Source organism: Erythrolamprus reginae, chromosome 8, assembly GCF_031021105.1.
Source record: "Erythrolamprus reginae isolate rEryReg1 chromosome 8, rEryReg1.hap1, whole genome shotgun sequence".
NCBI lineage: Eukaryota > Metazoa > Chordata > Lepidosauria > Squamata > Dipsadidae > Erythrolamprus > Erythrolamprus reginae.
The window spans coordinates 42,714,214-42,734,300 of record NC_091957.1 but is presented as its reverse complement, the minus strand read 5'-3'; the positions used below and the strand labels follow the sequence as shown (position 1 = coordinate 42,734,300).

Genomic DNA, 20,087 nt, shown 5'->3' with positions numbered 1-20,087 from the left:
TTCTTTGATGTTCATCTCCCTCTTCTGGTTGAAACAGGAATGTGACACCAGACATGTGGTTGGCGGGGTTTTGTTTTTGTTTTCATTCTTCTGAAAAGCTTAAATCTTACATTATTTTCATCCTGCTCATGTAGAAATATACTTTCTTGGACAAGCTCTTTTTCAAGAACCACTGGGAATACTCTACTGTGTCTTGTAAATGCATCAGTCAGAATGTTATGAAGAAGCAAGTGACTTCAACAAGGGAGACAATTCAGGCTCCTCCTGCAGACTTCAAATACTATGGTTAGACAATCTACCATTACGTTGCCTGCGAACTGATTTAACTGTTGTTCATAAGATTAGACAGCATAACATCCTTCCTGTTAGTGACTACTTCACCTTCAACAACAACAACAACAACACAAGAGCACGTAATAGATACAAACTAAGTGTAAATTGCTCCAAACTTGACTGCAGAAAATATGACTTCAGCAACAGAGTGATCAATGCCTGGAACTTACTTCCTGACTCTGTTGTTTCTTCCCCTAACCCTAAAATCTTCAACCTTAAATTATCTTCTGTTGATCTCTCCCCTTTTCTAAGAGGTCTGTAAGGGGCATGCATAAGCGAAATATTGTGCCTACCGTCCCTGTCCTTCTGTCCTATTATCATTTTTATCACTTCTTTATACTTTGTTATGTTAATACAAACTATAATTCTAGACTTGTTTGACAAATATATAATAGATAATAAATACAATAAATAAATAGTGGTGAAGACACCAGGACATAAACCAGAAGACAGCGGGTTCCGGTCCAAACGTATGCATGAAAGCTGTCTCTGTAGCATTGGGTCAATTGGTCAATTTGCCTGGAGTTTTAGTCCCAATTTAGACATAAAAGCTGGCTGGGTGACTTTGGGGCAGTCACTCTCACAGCCTACAATATCAGGTCAGGTGAGAAGCTGCATTGCAACTAATGAATGGATACTTTGTTGAACCCCACCCACCAAAAACAGATCCTGCTCTTGCAAAAAATATTCTAGGAAGAAAAAAATATAATTTCATTACGGGACCCAGAATATCTAGGATGGTCTAAACAACCTGATGTTCTTCAGATGCTTTGAATACAGCTTCATCGGTATTTAAACTCAGCCATGCTGTGCTATATGCAATTGTATTCCAAAACACCAAGACAACTAGACACAAGAACAGTTTTTTTCCAAACGCCATCACTCTACTAAACAAATAATTCCCTCAACACTGTCAGACTTTCTACTAAATCTGCACTTCTATTTTACTAGTTTTTCTCATCATTCCTATCACCCATTTCCTCCCATGTTGACTGTATGACTGTAACTTGTTGCTTATATCCTAAGATTTTTATTAATATTGCTTCTTCATTGCTTATTTGACCCCTATGACAATCATTAAGTGTTGTACCACATGATTCTTGACAAATGTATATTTTATTTTATGTACTCTGAGAGCATATGCACCAAGACAAATTCCTTGTGTGTCCAATCACACTTGGCCAATAAAATTCTATTCTATTCTATTCTATATCAGATAGTTCAATTCCTGTTCTATGGGACTCATCTACTCTTTTAGGGGGGGAGGAAGGGAGGGAGGGAGGAAAGGAAGGAAGGAAGGAACTAAGGAAGGAAGGAAGGAAGGAAGGAAGGAAGGAAGATGGAATTTGCCTTTATCGAAAGTCTTTTTTTTAAATATGGACCAATACAATCCATATAAAATGAAGTTTCATCCTCAACCCACTAAAATTTAATCATGGGACACATGACCAAGAGAAGAACTTGGAGAAAGATGAAAAAGAAAGGAAAAGGGGGACAAATAACTAAGATTAGGAATGAGCAAAATGCACCCAGATGTGTAATGCATCCTGTTTTCAGTGGAAATGAAAACTCAGCACTCTACTGATGTGCTGTCCATTTTTCAATTCTGCCCACAATCCTTCTTACATGTCCAGTGAAAAGTACCAAAAGAAAATGTGCTTATCCTCTGCTTTAAATACCCACAACAGCCTGCTGATATGACCAGATAATCAGCACCATGGACAGAGTCAGGCTGTCTTCCCATTCCCACCATTTTCCACTCCTTTTTCAACAACAGCATTCTAGTTACCATCGCTCTCCCAGGATCCTATACCCTAGAAAGATGACATAAACAGAGGGATGGCTACTTTGTTTATATACAATTTTTAGAAGTCGGAAGGGATGCTTAATGCTCAAATAGTGTTTTGCACAAGACAGTAACTCCCGAGATTCAATTGTATACTATGCAAACAAATCACAGATGGTCCCATTTTTTTTCCAATCTCCATCTTTAAACAAACCGACCTTATTTGCCATTCACAGGCTAATGTGCAGATTAGGAGGTAGAGGGTTTTGTTTTTTCTTTTTGAATAAATGAATAAATAAAGAGTTTGGAGGAATAAAATGCATCCCGGCTTTTAAAATGGATGAATTTTCACATAACAGGGTTTTTTTCAAACTGTAAAAATAAAATGGTTTGATGATTTGAAAATCAGATTGTATGAAGTTACGAATGAACATATATGGAACCAAAATGGGACAGAAACGGTTTGTCATGTTTCTCTGCCTAATACAGATAGACACACTTGTATGCTTTCCACGTTTCTGGAAAGTCATAATATATATGTGGCTAATGTTTTGGTCTTCAGGGAAGGGGAATAAAGAGGAGGGAGGGAGGGAGGAGAAAGAGAGAGAAAGAAAGAAAGAGAAAGCACAATCTGTGCAAAAACTTCATTACCCTTAATAAACATACTCTAGCACATTCACTCTGCTATGAAATTATCATAAATCACGTTGCCTGCTTGACATATGTCAAAATAAGAGCACATAATACAAAACAGGAGAAAATATTTCCAGTGCCATGGATGCATTTTTTTTTTCTGCAGGTCCCTGTGTTATACTATATACCTTTACTGATGGATCTTAACTACACAATAAATGGCTGCCCATCAGAAGCAGATACTGGGTGAGTTTTTATATCTTCGTAGATGTATTTTAACAACTCAGTCAATTCTTCATAGATACATGCCTCCATGTTGTCACGTTCACAATTCACAAAGTTCACATATATTTTTATTTGCAGCTTAAGTCCATATAATCTCTTTGTATTTCAGTCCAATCCAATTCAATATCCTCTTATTTTCTATCGCCAAAACACTGTACTATCTAACACAATAGCACCACACACACTGCTTTCAAGTCCTTTCAAACTCCTAATTATCTTCTTATGAGCAAGGTCAGTCTCCAGCTGTCAGCATATTCAAGCTTTCCACAGTCTATTGCAATATTTTTTTAACCAGCAGATGGCATTGCCGGTTTCCCAATATAATGAAACAACTCTTTTACGAAAGTCTCCGAAGTATTTTAAATCCACTTATCACTTCAAATTCTTTATTCTTTTTCAGTCTCTTTAATTTCCACCAAGCCTGATTATAAAGACATCCTGAAATTTGGGATTTTAAACTTGTTCCTATAACTCTCTCTATGGTATTTCCAATTGCTGGATAGCCACTCACTCCATTTTAGAGTGACTCTTATCTCCTTTTAAAATTTAAATTTCTTCTTTTTAATCATTAAATTGGCCAAATGCTCACCCAGCTTCAGCACTTCTTCATCTTTCTCCAGAACAAATGCTTAGATCTTGTCACCCAGGCAATCCACGATCTCTCCATTTCAATCGTTCTGATCATAGTCACCCCAGTTAATGGGGACAGAGTTGTCTTCCACAGCTGCTGGCTGAGAGGCTGGTGCCAGCTCCTCCCAGACCACTGATGAGTACTGCTCTTCTCCATGGCCCCTCCAGGGCAGATCTGACTGGTTTCCAATCCAGTTCCAGGTCTCCAAATAGCTGGGATTTGGGGTTCCTGCATAGTGTGGGAAACACTTGTAGCACTGTGATGTTGGCCACACCCCTTCTCTGAAAGAAAAACAGAAATGAGGCTGGATCATAAAGAACACTTAGAATTTACAATGGAAGAAAATGAAAATGGAGAAAAAGAAGAACAAGGAGATTACACAGATGAAAAAAGGACTAAAAATAAAAAACAGATTGATGATTACACTGAGATGTACAGTGATAAGAAAAGGGTAAGAGGGAAGCATTGGTATCAGAAGAAGCAATTGAAAAATAAGGGGGTAATAGGGAGAAGAGACCCTGAGGAATTGAGAACAGACTTATGCAGATAATATACTCAAATGGAAAAGGAACTTGGAAAAAAGAAGTTATTGGCATGAAAAGAAAAGAAATAAAAACAAAAAGTTAAGAGAAGGAGTTGGAAGGGAAAAAACTAAAAGAAGTGAAATTTTTGAGAGACCAAAAGAGAATGGATGAAAAGAGGAAGGACAATAGAAAGGAAAGTGGGTTAGATAATTGTGTATAATTAGGGAATCAAGTTCTTATATAACATTGATCATGGAATGTTATAAAAACATTATAAAAAATATTATTTTACATTCAATCATGTCAACAGTGTTAGTTATGTATTAGTGTGTACAATTAAAAGTTGTTAAAAAGGTTTTTTTGAAAGGTTAATAATTCTATATTAGATTGGTACATGATGATTTGAATTAAATTTTGATAATGAAAGGGAAAAAGATAAAGAAAATAAGGGAAATAAATTAGACTATAGTAGGTGAATTTTTGGAAGGTTATAAAATTTGAATAACTACTACTTTATTTATAAGATTGTTTTTATATAAGATTTGTTTAACTTATAAATTTGATTTAACATTGAAAATGATTTAGATAATTATTTAAATTATTGGAATGTTGTAAGATTTGTATAATTCTCATTTTTGTATAATTTATAACTTGGATTTTTAGGTAATTAGGGGTTCTTTTTTCATTATTACTGTATATTGGGAAGTTATAATAATAATAATTTTAATAATAATTTATTAGATTTGTATGCCGCCCCTTGGTAATGTTATTAACCAATGGATGGAAGTGTAGTGAAGGATTAGAATTTGTTTAAATATGGAGAATGAATTAAAAAAATTTAAAAATGAGTAATAAAGTTGAAAGGGGGATATGAAATGGGAAAAGAGATCAGAAATTTAGGGCATTTAGAAATGACATTTTAAAAAATGAGTAAAGCTATAAATTGAGGAAAGGGTGGAGTATGGCCTAAAATTAAGAGGTACAAGAGACAATGAATATGTCCAGACGATAAGCTATAGTGATTGATTTGGGAAAAATGGAAAATTAAAGGTGGTAGACACAGTGGACAAAAATAGGAGGCAAGGAGGCAACACTAGAAGAATTATATTCTTCTAGAATGCCTGCCTGCCTGCCTGCCTATCTATCTATCTATCTATCTGTCTATCTATCTGCCTATCTATCTACGTATTTGCCTATCATCCATCTATCTATCTATCTATCTATCTATCTATCTATCTATCTATCTATCTATCTATCTATCTGCCTATCTATCTATCTGCCTATCTATCTATCTGCCTATCTATCTATCTGCCTATCTATCTATCTATCTATCTATCTATCTATCTATCTATCTATCTATCTATCATCTATCTGCCTATCTGCCTATCTGCCTATCTGTCTATCTGCCTATCTATCTATCTATCTATCTATCTATCTATCTATCTATCTATCTATCTATCTATCTAATCTATCTATCATCATCTATCTATCATCTATCTGCCCATCTTCATTTGTCAGTCTGTTTGCCTGCCTGCCTGCCTGCCTGCCTGCCTGCCTATCTATCTATCTATCTATCTATCTATCTATCTATCTATCTATCTATCTATCTATCTAATCTATCATCATCTATCTATCATCCATCTGCCCATCATCATTTGTCAGTCTGTTTGCCTGCCTGCCTGCCTGCCTATCTATCTATCTGCCTATCTATCTATCTGCCTATCTATCTATCTATCTGCCTATCTATCATCTATCTATCTATCTATCTATCTATCTATCTATCTATCTATCTACCTACCTACCTATCTATCTGCCTATCTGTCTATCTGCCTATCTATCTATCTATCTATCTATCTATCTATCTATCTATCTATCTATCTATCTAATCTATCTATCATCATCTATCTATCATCTATCTGCCCATCTTCATTTGTCAGTCTGTTTGCCTGCCTGCCTGCCTGCCTGCCTGCCTGCCTATCTATCTATCTATCTATCTATCTATCTATCTATCTATCTATCTAATCTATCATCATCTATCTATCATCCATCTGCCCATCATCATTTGTCAGTCTGTTTGCCTGCCTGCCTATCTCTATCTATCTATCTATCTATCTATCTATCTATCTATCTATCTATCTATTTGATTTTTATGCCGCCCCTCTCTGGGGACTTGGGGCAGCTTACAACATATAAAAAGAACAATACAATACAAATCTTAGATCCAATTAATTATCTATGTGTCTGTCTGTCTGTCTCTCTGTCTCTCTGTCTCTCTGTCTCTCTATCTCTCTATCTTTCTATCTCTCTATCTCTCTATCTCTCTATCTCTCTATCTCTCTATCTCTCTATCTATCTGGCTAAAGGAAAAGATACACGTTTAAGAGCAGCACCAATGCATGGAATAATATTAGAGTTCTGAATTGCTCATCTCTTAACTATAAAATTGGTTATGATTACCTGTACTCAAGGAAGGAAGAAGAAGTAGAAAGGAAGGGGAGAGAGGTAGAAGGGAAGTAGGAAAGAGGGAGAGAGGGAGAAAGAAAGTAGAGGGAAGAGTGGGAGATAGATGGGAGGGGGTACTATGAAATATAGAAGGGAAACAGATGGGAGATAAAAGTACCAAGGGTGCAAATTTAGGATATCTGTTTATGGCATTTGGGACCGAAATGTATAATTATATATGTTTTGATATTATGGTATATCTATGGATGTTTATGTAAAGTTGTTGAAAAAAAATAAAAAAATCTTTTTTTAAAATGTTGGGTAGAAACTACCTCCAGATGGGGAGCCTAGCCAGGGGAGAATTTTGTACCATGCAGAGAAAGGGGTGTTCTATCTATGGGGTGCAGATAAGAGAGGACTGGACAGAAAATGACCCCAAAAGTGGACAAATTAGTTGGGGCTTGAAGGAGGACCAAGAACTGATGAGAAGACAAATCCTACCGTTGAATTATAGGATGCAGCGGGAAGCTTTTGATAACTTCCACAGCTGTTTATTTATAGGAAAAAGGAAGAATGTGATAAATTTGATGGTGGCCTCTACATTCGTATCCTTAAGAATAAAAAAATGAAGTTTTTGTTCCCGCAAAGAGCGGGCGAGAGATTACAATAAAAAGCCTTCCCCCGATTGATGGCAAATGACCCCTTAAAACTTTGCCTTTTAATCTTTTAATCTTTTTGGCCAAAGCTTTCTTACTGCCTGCACATCCATGGATCTTGCCAGGAACGACCCTAGCCTGCTTTATGGGAGCCCTGGAGAAAAAACCCCGTCAGATGCTTAGCCCAACAGCATAAATTTGATCTCGCAATTAGTATTCAACCCAGCATTCTGGATAGAAACCAATGCTGCAGCCAAGAAGTGGTTTAAAACACATAAATCATAGATCAATGACAGAACTCTAAGCACTGGATAGATTACAAAAGTAAGCTTTAGTTAAAAATAGATTAACCATTTCCCTGCAGGAATCCGGTTCCCTTTTTTAAAAAAAGGAAGAAAGAAAGAAAGAAACCTTCACACAGTGTTAAGGAAAAACCTGATCCAAGCGTTCTTTGCGCCTCTCTAATATATGCATGGGGTAGATTAATTGCCTTTTTCCTTGACATTTAACATTCTGGTTAAAGAAATGTTGTATCGTGCTATTTGAGGGGGAAATAATACGCACCATGGAGGTTTTTATTATTATTATTATTATTATTTTCTTCTTCTTCCTTTCTTCTTTCTATCAAAGCAAACCATGAATCAGCTACAAATGTAATGCATTCCAATAACAATGGCAGCATTAGAACAATTGCAATAGAAATGCCTGATTTTTTTTAAAATGTATGTGGTTTGGGTTGGAATTGTTCAAATAGGGCCCTTGTGTCAATGAAGGCCCAATGTTTTGTTTTGTTTTTCAAATGACTCATTTGTAGAACTGATAATTGGACAGAAAACAGGAGTGTTCTACTTAGGAAAAGGTGTATTTTTTTTTAGTTGATTGATGGATTTCTGCATAGTCTACACCCCTGTTTCCCAATGTGGGGCCCTCGCCCCACAGGGGGGCAATTTCATTTTTAATGGGGGGAATTGGAACCTTGTTTAAAGCCAGTTAATGGCCTTTTAGGCTTCTTCCGCATGTGTAGTTCAATTTTTGAATAATAAGAATTATATGTCATGGGGGGTGGAGAGACCTCAGGAATTTAAAGGTGCTTAGATGGGACATGGGCAAAAAAAGGTTGGGAACATTGATTGGATCTAAGATTTGTATTGTATTGTTCTTTTTATATGTGGTAAGCTGCCCCAAGTCCCCGGAGAGGGGCGGCATATAAATCAAATAGATAGATAGATAGATAGATAGATAGATAGATAGATAGATAGATAGGTAGGTAGGTAGGTAGGTAGGTAGGTAGGTAGGTAGGTAGGTAGGTAGGCAGGCAGGCAGGCAGGCAGGCAGGCAGGCAGGCAGGCAGGCAGGCAGGCAGGCAGGCAGGCAGGCAGGCAGGCAGGCAGGCAGGCAGGCAGGCAGGCAGGCAGAAAATAGATAAATAAATAAATAGATAAATAGATAGATAAATAAATAAATCAAATAAATCAAATAAACAAACAAATAGACAGACAGACAAACAGATAGATAGATAAATAAATAGATAGATAGATAGATAGATAGATAGATAGAAAATAGATAGATAAATAGATAGATAAATAGATAAATAAATAAATCAAATAAATAAACAGACAGACAGACAGACAGATAGATAGATTAAGTTTAGTTAATGGAGAAAAGGGTTACATTTCACTTTAATTATTTTCAATGAAGTTTAATTTTGTTTACCTTTTGTGAGATTGATATTCTCCCTTTACCCTCACCTTTAAACAACAACAACAATTTAACCTATATACAGACCAAAGGTTTCAGCTATAACCTCAAAATGGGTAAAATTTGAACTTCCACAAATTCGCAATTTAATCTAAGGTTGACACTAAGTTTAAGCTAGGGAACTCAAACACGAACAGTTAGTTTAGCATTACAATGTACGATTGGAATAGGCCAGTGTTTCCCAACCTTTTTTGAGCCGCGGCACATTATTCATATTTTCAAAATCCTGGGGAACATTGAAAGGGGGGGGCGGGCTAAAGAAAATTTTGGACAAAAAAACCCTCTCTCTTCCTCCCTTTCGCTCTATTTCTCCCTCTTTCTCTCTTTTCCTTCCCTTCTTTCTCTCTCTCCATCCGTCTTTCTTTCTTCCTCTCTTTTTTGCTCTCTTTCTCTCTCCCTCCTTCCCTTCCTCTGTCTTTTTCTCTCCCTTTCTCTCTCTCTCTCTGTCTCTCTTGCTATCTCTTTCTTGCTTTTTTCTCTCTCTCTTTCACTGTCTTGCTATATGTCTCTTTCTTTCTCTTTGCCTCTCTTGCTATCTCTCTTTCCTTCTCTTTCTCTCTCTCTCTGCCTCTCTTGCTAAGTCTCTCTTTTTCTCTTGCTATGTCTCTCTTTCTTTTTCTCTCTCTCTGCCTCTCTTGCTATGTCTCTCTTTCTCTCTCTCTTTCTCTGCCTCTCTTGCTGTCTCTCTTTCTTGCTCTGTCTCTCTGCCTCTCCTGCTATGTCTCTCTTTCTCTCTCTCTCTGCCTCTCTTGCTAAGTCTCTCTTTTTCTCTTGCTATGTCTCTCTTTCTTTTTCTCTCTCTCTGCCTCTCTTGCTATGTCTCTTTCTCTCTCTTTCTCTGCCTCTCTTGCTGTCTCTCTTTCTTGCTCTGTCTCTCTTTCTCTGCCTCTCTTGCTATGTCTCTCTTTCTTTCTCTCTCTGCCTCTCTTGCTAAGTCTCTCTTTTTCTCTTGCTATGTCTCTCTTTCTTTTTCTCTCTCTCTGCCTCTCTTGCTATGTCTCTCTTTCTCTGCCTCTCTTGCTGTCTCTCTTTCTCTGCCTCTCTTGCTATGTCCCTCTTTCTCTCTCTCTCTCTTGCTATGTCTCTCTTTCTCTCTCTCTCTCTCTGTCTCTCTTGCTATGTCTCTCTTTCTTTCTCTTTCTCTTTCTCTCTCTGCCTCTCTTGCTAAGTCTCTCTTTTTCTCTTGCTATGTCTCTCTTTCTTTTTCTCTCTCTCTGCCTCTCTTGCTATGTCTCTCTTTCTCTCTCTCTCTGCCTCTCTTATATGTCTCTCTTTCTTTCTTTCTTTCTCTCTCTCTCTCAATTGACCGCCACATCAGGGCTCCCGCTTGCAGTCAGCTGAGAGAGAGAGAGAGCGCTCCCTCTCGCCGCCGCCTGGAGCTCCCTCTCGCCGCAGCCATCTCCCTGCGACTGCCTGCGGCTGCTGCAGCCCCCCCCTCCCACCGGGCCACAAAGGACATTTGCCGCCGACGCCAGTGAAGCTTCAGCTGGGCGGGGCGCTGCCGGTACTTCCCTCCTGGGGCTCCCGCTCGCAGCTGTCCCCCGGCTTCTGCTCGATGCCGCGGTTTTCGGCGCTGTCCTGCTGTGCCCCAAAGAAGGAAGGCGGGAAAAAGGCGAGAAGAATGGAGCTCTCCTCCTTCCTGCCTTCCGTCTTTGGGGCCCAGCAGGACAGCGCCGAAAACCGTGGCATCGAGCAGGAGCCAGGGGACAGCTGCGAGCGGGAGCTCAGTGCAAGGAGCCTCTGACTGCGGGCCCCAATTTGCCCGGGGCCCGGTAGCGCGCTCCCTGTAGTACCCGTCTATCGGCGGCCCTGGCTTTGCGCCATGAAGAGAAAACGGCAGCAGGGAAAAGTCGGCCGTTTTCTCTTCATGGCGCAAAGCCACACAGTCCCGGACTCTCGGATTCCTCGCCCCAAGGCAGGAGGCGGTGGCGGAGAAGAGTGGGCGGATCGGGCAGGCAATGGGGCAGGACGGAGAAGCCAGGGGCGCATTTGGCCGGAGGCACCGTGGGGAGCAGGGGCAGGGTGGTGCGGCAGTAGGAGTAAAGGGAGCCGCGGCTGCCCCTGCCTCCCCACGGTGCCTCTGGCCAAACGCGCCCCTGGCTTCTCCGCCCTGCCCCATTGCCCGCCCGATCCGCCCACTCTCCTCCACCGCCTCTCGCCGCGGCATACCTGACAGTGTCTCACGGCACACCACTGTGCCGCGGCACACCGGTTGGGAAACACTGGAATAGGCCACTGAGACTTTACCCGGTATAAGAATGCAATTAAACTGTATCTAATCAACATCTCTACAAGATCCATTCTTACATTCCTTTTACCGATATGGATTCCTGCCCCCCCAGGGGTGAAATGCTCCCAGTTCACTTGTGCCTGTTGGTCATTGAAGAATCACTCACGAAGGCAGTGCCTGGACGCCGCCATGTGGGTTCTTTTACCCTCTGCGCATGCACAGAATGCTTTGTTCATGCGCAAAGTATAAAAGAACCAAAATGGTGGCATCTGGGTGGGTGGGCAGAGCCTCAAGCTGTCTCCACTGACCAACAGGCACGAGCGAACTGGGAGCATTTTACACACACACACACCAATATTCTAATATTCATTGAGATTCTCTCTTCCTCCGACCCAAACTCTGTTCTGCATTCTTGTTGCAGAATCTCATAATCACATAGCTGCCCTGAGTCTTCGGAGAAGGGCGACGTACAAGATAGATAGATAGATAGATAGATAGATAGATAGATAGATAGATAGATAGATAGATAGATAGATAGATAGATAGATAAATAAATAAATAATTGTCAAATAGGAGCCATCAATTCCTATCATGCTTCACTATTGAATGATTTAGGGATATTTTCAGATTGTTAATCTCGGATTCCAATCCAAACCCACAAACACAATCTTCATCGGGATTCAGAGGGGGCATTCATCCAGTTCAGACCAGTTTACGTGAACTGGTAGTGGCAACTGTGGGCGAGCCCACCTGGACATAATGCAGTACTATTTAGTCATGTTTTCAAGGCTGGGCACATGCGTGGAAGGCACAAGTGCGAGTAAGGTGCAAGTAAGGGAGGCCAGGCGCACACACATTTGTGAACCGGTAGGGAAGGTAAGTTAATATTTATTTACTTACTTACTTACTTACTTACTTACTTACTTACTTACTTACTTACTTACTTACTTACTTATATTTATAGCCTGCCCTTCTCCTCACAGACTCACAGCGGTGTACAAGGATAAAATAAACAAAGTAACAATAATACAATTTCAGCTATTACAAATAAATAAAACCCACTATAAAGAGCAATCAATCATTATTTTTATTATTATTGTTATTATTATTGTTGTTATTATTGTTGTTGTTATCATTATTGTTATTATGTTATTGTTGTTGTTATTGCTGCTGTTGTTGTTGTTATTATTATTATTATTATTATTATTATTATTATTATTATTATTATTACTATTTAGATTTGTATGCCACCCTTCTCCGAAAACTTGGGGCGGCTCACAGAATACAAAAAACAGCACAACAACGAATCAAATAGTTAAAATTACTACTAAAAATCCCATATATATTAAATTCAGTCAACCAACTCATTCACAACCACACATTGCATCTCATCCTTCTTTCATACTAATGGCCAGAGTGAAACTATCGCTCACCGTCCCCAGGCCTGCCGGCACAAATATGTCTTTAATGCTTTTTGAAAGGCAAGGAGTGCAGATCCTCGGGGTGAGTTGGTTCCACAGAACCGGAGCCGCAACAGAGAAGGCTCTCCCCTGTGGACCCGGCAGTCGACATTGTTAGGCTGATGGGGCCTGGAGGAGGCCGTCTTTGTGTGACCTAACTGGTCTCTGGGACATACGACTTAACCGTCGCTGGGAGAATACCATCTATTTTGGGATTATTTACGAATAGATTTTGCAGGGCTAGTTTTTTCCATTCTTTGAAGACCTCCCTCTGCCAGCGGGCATGGGGGCCGTGGGTGATGTGATTGTCTCCGGCCAATACCATGTACGATTGAAATGGAGGAATGCATATGAATGTCCATGGGGTTTTGATATATTTTTAATAATTTGTATCTCCTTTTTTATAGTAATTGAGATAAATGTTGTTACATTTATAATGTTGTACGCTGCCTTGAATCGCCTCGAGAAGGGTGGCATAGAAATCTAATAAATAGATAAATAAATACAATTAATAAATAATCCTGCTGAGGATGCCTTTTTGGGTAGCTTTTCCTTGACTTCATGGGGAACGAAGGAAACATCAAGGATCATTTTCAAGCAATGAAATGTGCCAGAAAGAGAGAGAGAGAGAGGGAGAGAGAGAGAGAGAGAGAGAGAGAGAGAGAGAGAGAGAAAATCAGGGTTAATTTTTAAAGACACATTTCCCTTGCAGCAACCATGCCCTCTAATTATTTCAATGTGAACCACATTATAAAGCTTATTTGTTTCCTGTTCTTACCCCTCGGTGGCCAGTACAAACATTCCTAACAGGGAGAGCTTTTTTTAAAAAAAAAATATTTTGAATTTTCAAAAGTTTAACAGACAAACATAAAAACCAAATAGTAATGACATAAACACATTCAACAAAAGGAAATAAAAAATAAAGAAACAAAAAACAATACAATACCAATAATACAAATAACATAAAAAGAAAAAAAATCAAACAATATTAATTACTTATAGTAATATTCGCTTCCTTGACATCAATATATCAATTATACATTCACCTTTACTATCTTTTATGAAATATATCATCCCAATTTTATTGCTTTTAAGTTTATAACTTTAAGTTTATTCTTTATCAGTGGTGGGATATTCAGGTTTGTAAGCTGCTGAAAACGCTTTCGTCTCTCATGAATGTCGCTAGACCTCAGGAGAAAGCCACACCATCTGCTAAGTAGTGGGAAAAATGACTTAGTCACCTGTTACAAATGGGGCTGAAATCTATACCTCTTTTAACTGTCGCTTGTGCTGGGCTTCTAAGTGAAATCGAATAGAAGACTGGAATTCTAATGGAAAAAAATCATACCATGTGATTTTAAAAAATCATATAGAATGTTTGTTATAAATCATACAGGACATTTAAGTACAAATCTATGAAGGAGACAGAAGAGGGGATGAATACAAAAGCTCAGCTCATTTTCCATGGTTTTTATTGTAGGGGGAGAAAATTATATTCATCGCCTTGAGTTATTTATAATTCATATTACAGTTAATCCTCAATTTACAACAGTTTGTTACCATTTGTAGTGACAATGGTGCTGAAAAAAGTGATTTATGATTGTTTTTTACAGCCGTTTTGCTGCCACAGAGTTGGTCTCCTCCAGGTCCCATCAGCGAAACAGTGTTGGATGGCGAGCTCATGGGGGAGGGCCTTCTCTGCGGCTGCCCCAGATCTCTGGAACCAGTTACCTCTGGAGGTCAGGACTGCCCCTACACTATTGGCCTCCCGAAAAGCATTTAAGACTTGGCAAACCTGGGGCCATTGAGCTCATGGTTATAATCGGTTTTAATTCGGCCATGAAATGATATGTATGGGTTTTAATTGTTCTAATACTTAAGACGTTTTTAATATTTTATTCTATTGTTAAGCTGCCTGGAGTCCTTTGGGAGTTGGGCGACATATAAGTTTAATAAATAATAAATAATTTTGCCTCTGGGTTGCCTCATTACTAATACAGTGGTACTTCTACCTAGGAATGCCTCTACTTACGAACTTTTCCAGATAAGAATTGGGTATTCAAGATTTTTTTGCCTCTTCTCAAGAACCATTTTCCACTTACAAACCTGAGCCTCTGAAACTGTAACTGGAAAAAGCCGGGAGAAGCCTCCGTGGGGCCTCTCTAGGAATCTCCTGGGAGGAAACAGAGCCGGAAAAGGCGGGGAGAAGCCTTTGTGGGGCCTCTCTAGGAATCTCCTGGGAGGAAACAGGGCCTCAACCCTCCCTGTGGTTTCCCCAATCGCACACATTATTTGCTTTTACATCGATTCCTTTGGGGGAAAATGCTTCTTCTTACAAACCTTTCTACTTAAGAACCTGGTCACAAAACAAATTAAGTTCGTAAGTAGAGGTACCACTGTACGTCAGCTCAGATCCAACCCATCAAAGCAATTTGATTTTAATTCCTGAGTTTTATCTGGATCTCTGAGCCAAATGATTTGGAATTCTCCACTGAATTGCATCAATCTGATTCAGAAAGTCACTTTCTGTTGAATAACCCTCTTCCTGTATATGCTTGAAAGGCCACTGAATCACTGAACCAATTCAGAAGCAACTGAGTCAATTCAATTGTTCCCTTCAAACTGTTGAGCTGATTTGGAGCAGTTGATTTAATTTGATCCAATGACTATCGAATTGTATCTCCAAATAAAACACTCTGAGCAATTCTACACTGTTGGAAGTTGTCTGCTGTTGAAGCAGACAAGCTTTCCTCGGTCATCTTTGAGTGCAACTCAGGATTAGGACTGAAATAAAGCTTGGAGGATAACATATTCATGAACCACATCCTATATCAGGGGTTTCTCCTTAGGGCAGTGATGGCAAACCTATGGCACAGGTGCCACAGGTAGCACACGGAGCCATATCTGCTGGCATGCAAGCCCTTGCTCTAGCCCAACTCCAACATGCAATCCAACTGATTTTTGGCTCACACAGAGGCTCTGGGAGGGCGTTTTTGGCTTCCAGAGAGCCTCCGGGGTGATGGAGGAGGGCATTTTTACCTTCCCCAGGCTCCAGGAAAGCCTTTGGAGCCTGGAGAGGGCGAAACACGAGGCTACTACTGGGCCCATCAGAAGCTGGAAAATAGACTATTTCTGGCCTACAGAGGGCCTCAGGGGATTGGAGGAAGCTGTTTTGCCCCCCCCCCCAAGCACTGAATTATGTGTGTGGGCACTCGCACATGCACAATAGCATATGACCACACTCTTTCGGCACCCAGGGGGAAAAAGGTTCGCCATCACTGCCTTAGGGTGTTTAAACAGCAGCAATGCACCTTTGATTCCTGAAAGGAATCTCTAAAAAAAAATTCTCATCATAGCTAAGCTGAAATACCATGCATGGTGGGAAATCAAAATGGCTACCAACTGTGCCATCAAATGATAGCAGTGTTCCAATATTTGAGGGGCTGCCACAGAGAGGAGGGGAGGTCAAGTTATTTTCCAAAACAATGGAGGGCCAGACAAGGAATAATGAATGGAAACTAACCGAGCATTCAACCTGGGGAGGGGAGTAATATGACATAAAGGAGAAAACAAGCTAGTAATTAAAGTATAAAAGGTGTGAATTAAGACATGGGTTTATGTAATATTAAATAGAAGTGCATTTTGTTAATAATTAAGGTATATATATGGATGTGTTGTGGAGAAAAACAGTAAAAACTTTATTAAAAAAAGAACTACCTGTGTATCTCCTATTTGAAGAAAACTGAGTTAATTTTTCATGTCGCCCAGCCACACTTTAAAAGAGAGAGGGCAGGAAGGTTTTCTGATCAATGGATAAGCTAACTCATGGGTCCCCAAACTCAGCAACTTTAAGACTTGTGGACTTCAACTTGAAGTCCACAAGTCTTCAGGTTACCAGGTTTGAAGATTCTGGGCTAACTAATGTGAAGGACTCCAAGTCCAACTTTCTTCTTCCTATTCTAATAGAATAGAATAGAATAGAATAGAATAGAATAGAATAGAATTCTTTATTGGCCAAGTGTGATTAGACACACAAGGAATTTCTCTTTAGTGCAGATGCTCTCTGTGTACATAAAAGAAAATATACATTTGTCAAGAATCAGGAGGTACAACACTTAATGATTGTCATAGGGGTCAAATAAGCAATCAGGAAATAATATTAATAAAAATCTTAAGGATACAAGCAACATGGTACAGTCATACAGTCATAAGTGGGAGGAAAGGGGTGATAGGAATGATGAGAAAAAAACTAGTAGTAATAGTAGTGCAGACTTAGTAAATAGTTTGACAGTGTTGAGGGAATTATTTGTTTAGCAGAGTGATGGCATTTGAGAAAAAACTGTTGTGTCTAGTTGTCTTGCGCAGTGCTCTGTAGCGACGTTTTCAGGGTAGGAGTTGAAACAGTTTATGTCCAGGATGCGAAGGGTCAGTAAATATCTTCACTGCTCTCTTTTTGACTCGTGCAGTGTGCAGGTCCTCAATGGAAGGCGGATTGGCAGCAATTGTTTTTCCTGCAGTTCTGATTATCCTCTGAAGTCTGTGTTGGTCTTGTTGTGTTGCAGAACCAAGCCAGACAGTTGTAGAGGTGCAGATGACAGCATGATTCCTCTGTAGAACTGTATCAGAAGCTCCTTGGGCAGTTTGAGCTTCCTGAGTTGGTGCAGAAAGAACATTTTTTGTTGTGCTTTATTTTGAAAGTTAGACGAAAGGTGAATAAGCTAAATTAGAGAGGGCTAATGAAAGCAAAGTTCAGAAATTCAGTTTGAGAGAACCCAGATGAAAACTTTGACAGCTTCCCGAAAGCATTTTCCATATCCTCTTGGAGACAGAGATTACTAAATTGGGCATCTTCTGTGGCAACGGGGCTGTTATTTTTAGCATCATTATACCAGAGGGAATTAGAAAGTAAGGATGACAGCTGAAATGCGGTGACATCGTCTTTGGCTCTCAACTGCCAGAGCATCAAGACTCGAACATCTGAGTTAAACATCTCAACTACCAGGAAGATGAGGGTAATCTTCTTATGAAGAGATTTCATCCAGGTCCTTGCCTGAGTTTCAGCTCAAGCAAGATAGACAATGATATTCTGCTACTTCTCACCATTTCTAACATGAGTTTCATCTCTTTGACAAGAGGATAACTTTCAGACAGTTTTCTTTAAAAAAAATACATTTCCCTCTGATTAAGAATGGAAATTAAAGTTCTCTTGGGAAACTACCTTGGGATCTAGATGCTTTTGCTCCCACTCTACCTGATCAGCTGTCATCCAATGGTGGTCTTCCTCCTCCTCCTTCTTCTCCCTCTTCTTCTTCTTCTTCTTCTTCTTCCTCCTCTTCCTCCTCTTCCTCTTCTTCATCCCCTCCTCCTATTACTTTTTTCTTCTCCTCCTTCATCTTCCTCTCCTCCTCCTCCTCCTCCTCCTTCTTCTTCTTCTTCTTCTTCTCCCTCTCCCTCTTCTTCTTCCTCCTCCTCTTCCTCTTCTTCATCCCCTCCTCTTATTACTTTTTTCTCCTTCTCTTTCTCCTTCCTCTCCCTCTTTCTCTTCTTCTTCTTCTCCTTCTCCTCCTCCTCCTCCTCCTCCTCATCTTCTTCTACTAATGCAGGCCAAGTCTTACATGCATTAAGCTGAGCTCCGGTGAGGTTTATACAGAGCACTTAAATACTAAACCCAGGTCAACAAAAATCCATTGCTTTGCTCCTATTACATCTGTTCATGTAATATGATGTTCCAATTCACGCCACATGCTAAGACAAGGGTTAGGATTGCCCATCATGCTGAACTATAAACTGATCTCACATAAGCCCAGCCTAGCATTCTGGATATTTTTATCATTCAACACTCTTCAGGACTCTCCCTCCCTCCCTCATTTATCTATCTATCTATCTATCTATCTATCTATCTATCTATCTATCTATCTATCTATCTATCTATCTATCTATCTACCTACCTACCTACCTACCTACCTACCTACCTACCTACTTACCTACCTACCTATCTATCTATTAGATTTCTATGCCACCCTTCTCAAGACGACTCAGAGTGACGACGCAGAGACGACTTTAAAATGAATTACACAATACTGTATTACTAAAAATGTGGAGGGATTGCATATATACATTTGCCATTCTTCATAACATTTTGTCATTCATATATATATCCTTCAATGGTATAATGGTGCTATTTTATCCTAATGTGTATAAATTGTAGTTAATTTTATTACTTTTGAATTTGGTATTGAGGTTCCTAATTTTAAATTACATAAGTTATAATTTGGTTCTAATTTATTTTTTATTTTTTTTATTTTTATATATATGCAATTGATGTACAGTGATCCCTCGAGTTTCGCGATCTCGATTATTGCGAAACGCTATATCGCGATTTTTCAACCCGGAAGTAAACAACACCATCTGCGCATGTGCGCCATTTTTTTTTCCTATGACCACGCATGCGTAGATGGTGGAGTTTGCTTCCCCCTGGCCAGATCAGCTGCTGGGTGGCTTCCCTGGGTCTTCCCCCTCTTGCCGGGGTTTCCCCTTTGCGTGGGCGGCGGGGAAACCCCAGCGTTGCTTCCCAGCTGAGTGGCGCGAGCAACGGCGTGGGCGGGCGAAAGGCGGGCGCGCGGACATTGGCACACGAGCGGTGTGGCGGCCGGACAAACGGCGGCCGCTCCTGGCGGCAGCACGAGCAACACGAACGGCATGGCGGCCGAACAAACGCACGAGCAACGCAAGTGGCGTGGCGGCCGGACGAATGGCGGCCGCGCCTGGCGGCAGCACGATCAACACAAACGACATGGCGGCCGAACAAACGCATGAGCAACGCAAGCGGCGTGGCGGCCGGACAAACGGATTCTCCTCCGACCTGCCCTCACCTTAGCTTCCAGCTGATGCTTCGATCCTTGGAAGAGGCCAGAGCGCCTTTCTGCACCACACTCTGCGCTCGGGTTCCTTTCCAGAAGATGGAAGTTTCTCTCTTTCCATCCTTTCTAGCAATACAATACTCGATGGTTAAAATGGTTTTAACCATCAAGTATTGTATTGCTAGAAAGGATGGAAGGATGGAAGTTTCTCTCTTTCCATCCTTTCTAGCAATAAAATACTCGATGGTTAAAATGGTTTTAACCATCGAGTATTGTATTGCTAGAAAGGATGGAAAGAGAGAAACTTCCATCTTCCGGAAAGGAACCCGAGCGCAGAGTGTGGTGCAGAAAGGCGCTCTGGCCTCTTCCAAGGATCGAAGCATCAGCTGGAAGCTAAGGTGAGGGCAGGTCGGAGGAGAATCCGTTTGTCCGGCCGCCACGCCGCTTGCGTTGCTCGTGAGTTTGTTCGGCCGCCACGCCGTTCGTGTT

At 40.3% G+C, this 20,087-nt stretch overlaps 1 long non-coding RNA gene across 3 annotated transcripts in view; it reads right to left on the bottom strand.

Moving 5' to 3' along the window:
- LOC139171495 (uncharacterized) overlaps nucleotides 1–20,087 on the bottom strand; it is a 108,374-nt gene that overhangs the window by 16,145 nt on the left and 72,142 nt on the right. For 2 of the 3 annotated variants that reach the window (XR_011559756.1, XR_011559757.1), the window contains exon 3: nucleotides 3,627–3,949. This is a non-coding gene — a long non-coding RNA (uncharacterized lncRNA). Of the gene's footprint in view, nucleotides 1–2,909; nucleotides 3,950–20,087 lie in introns of those variants that run through there. The other variant, XR_011559755.1, reaches the window with a different exon arrangement.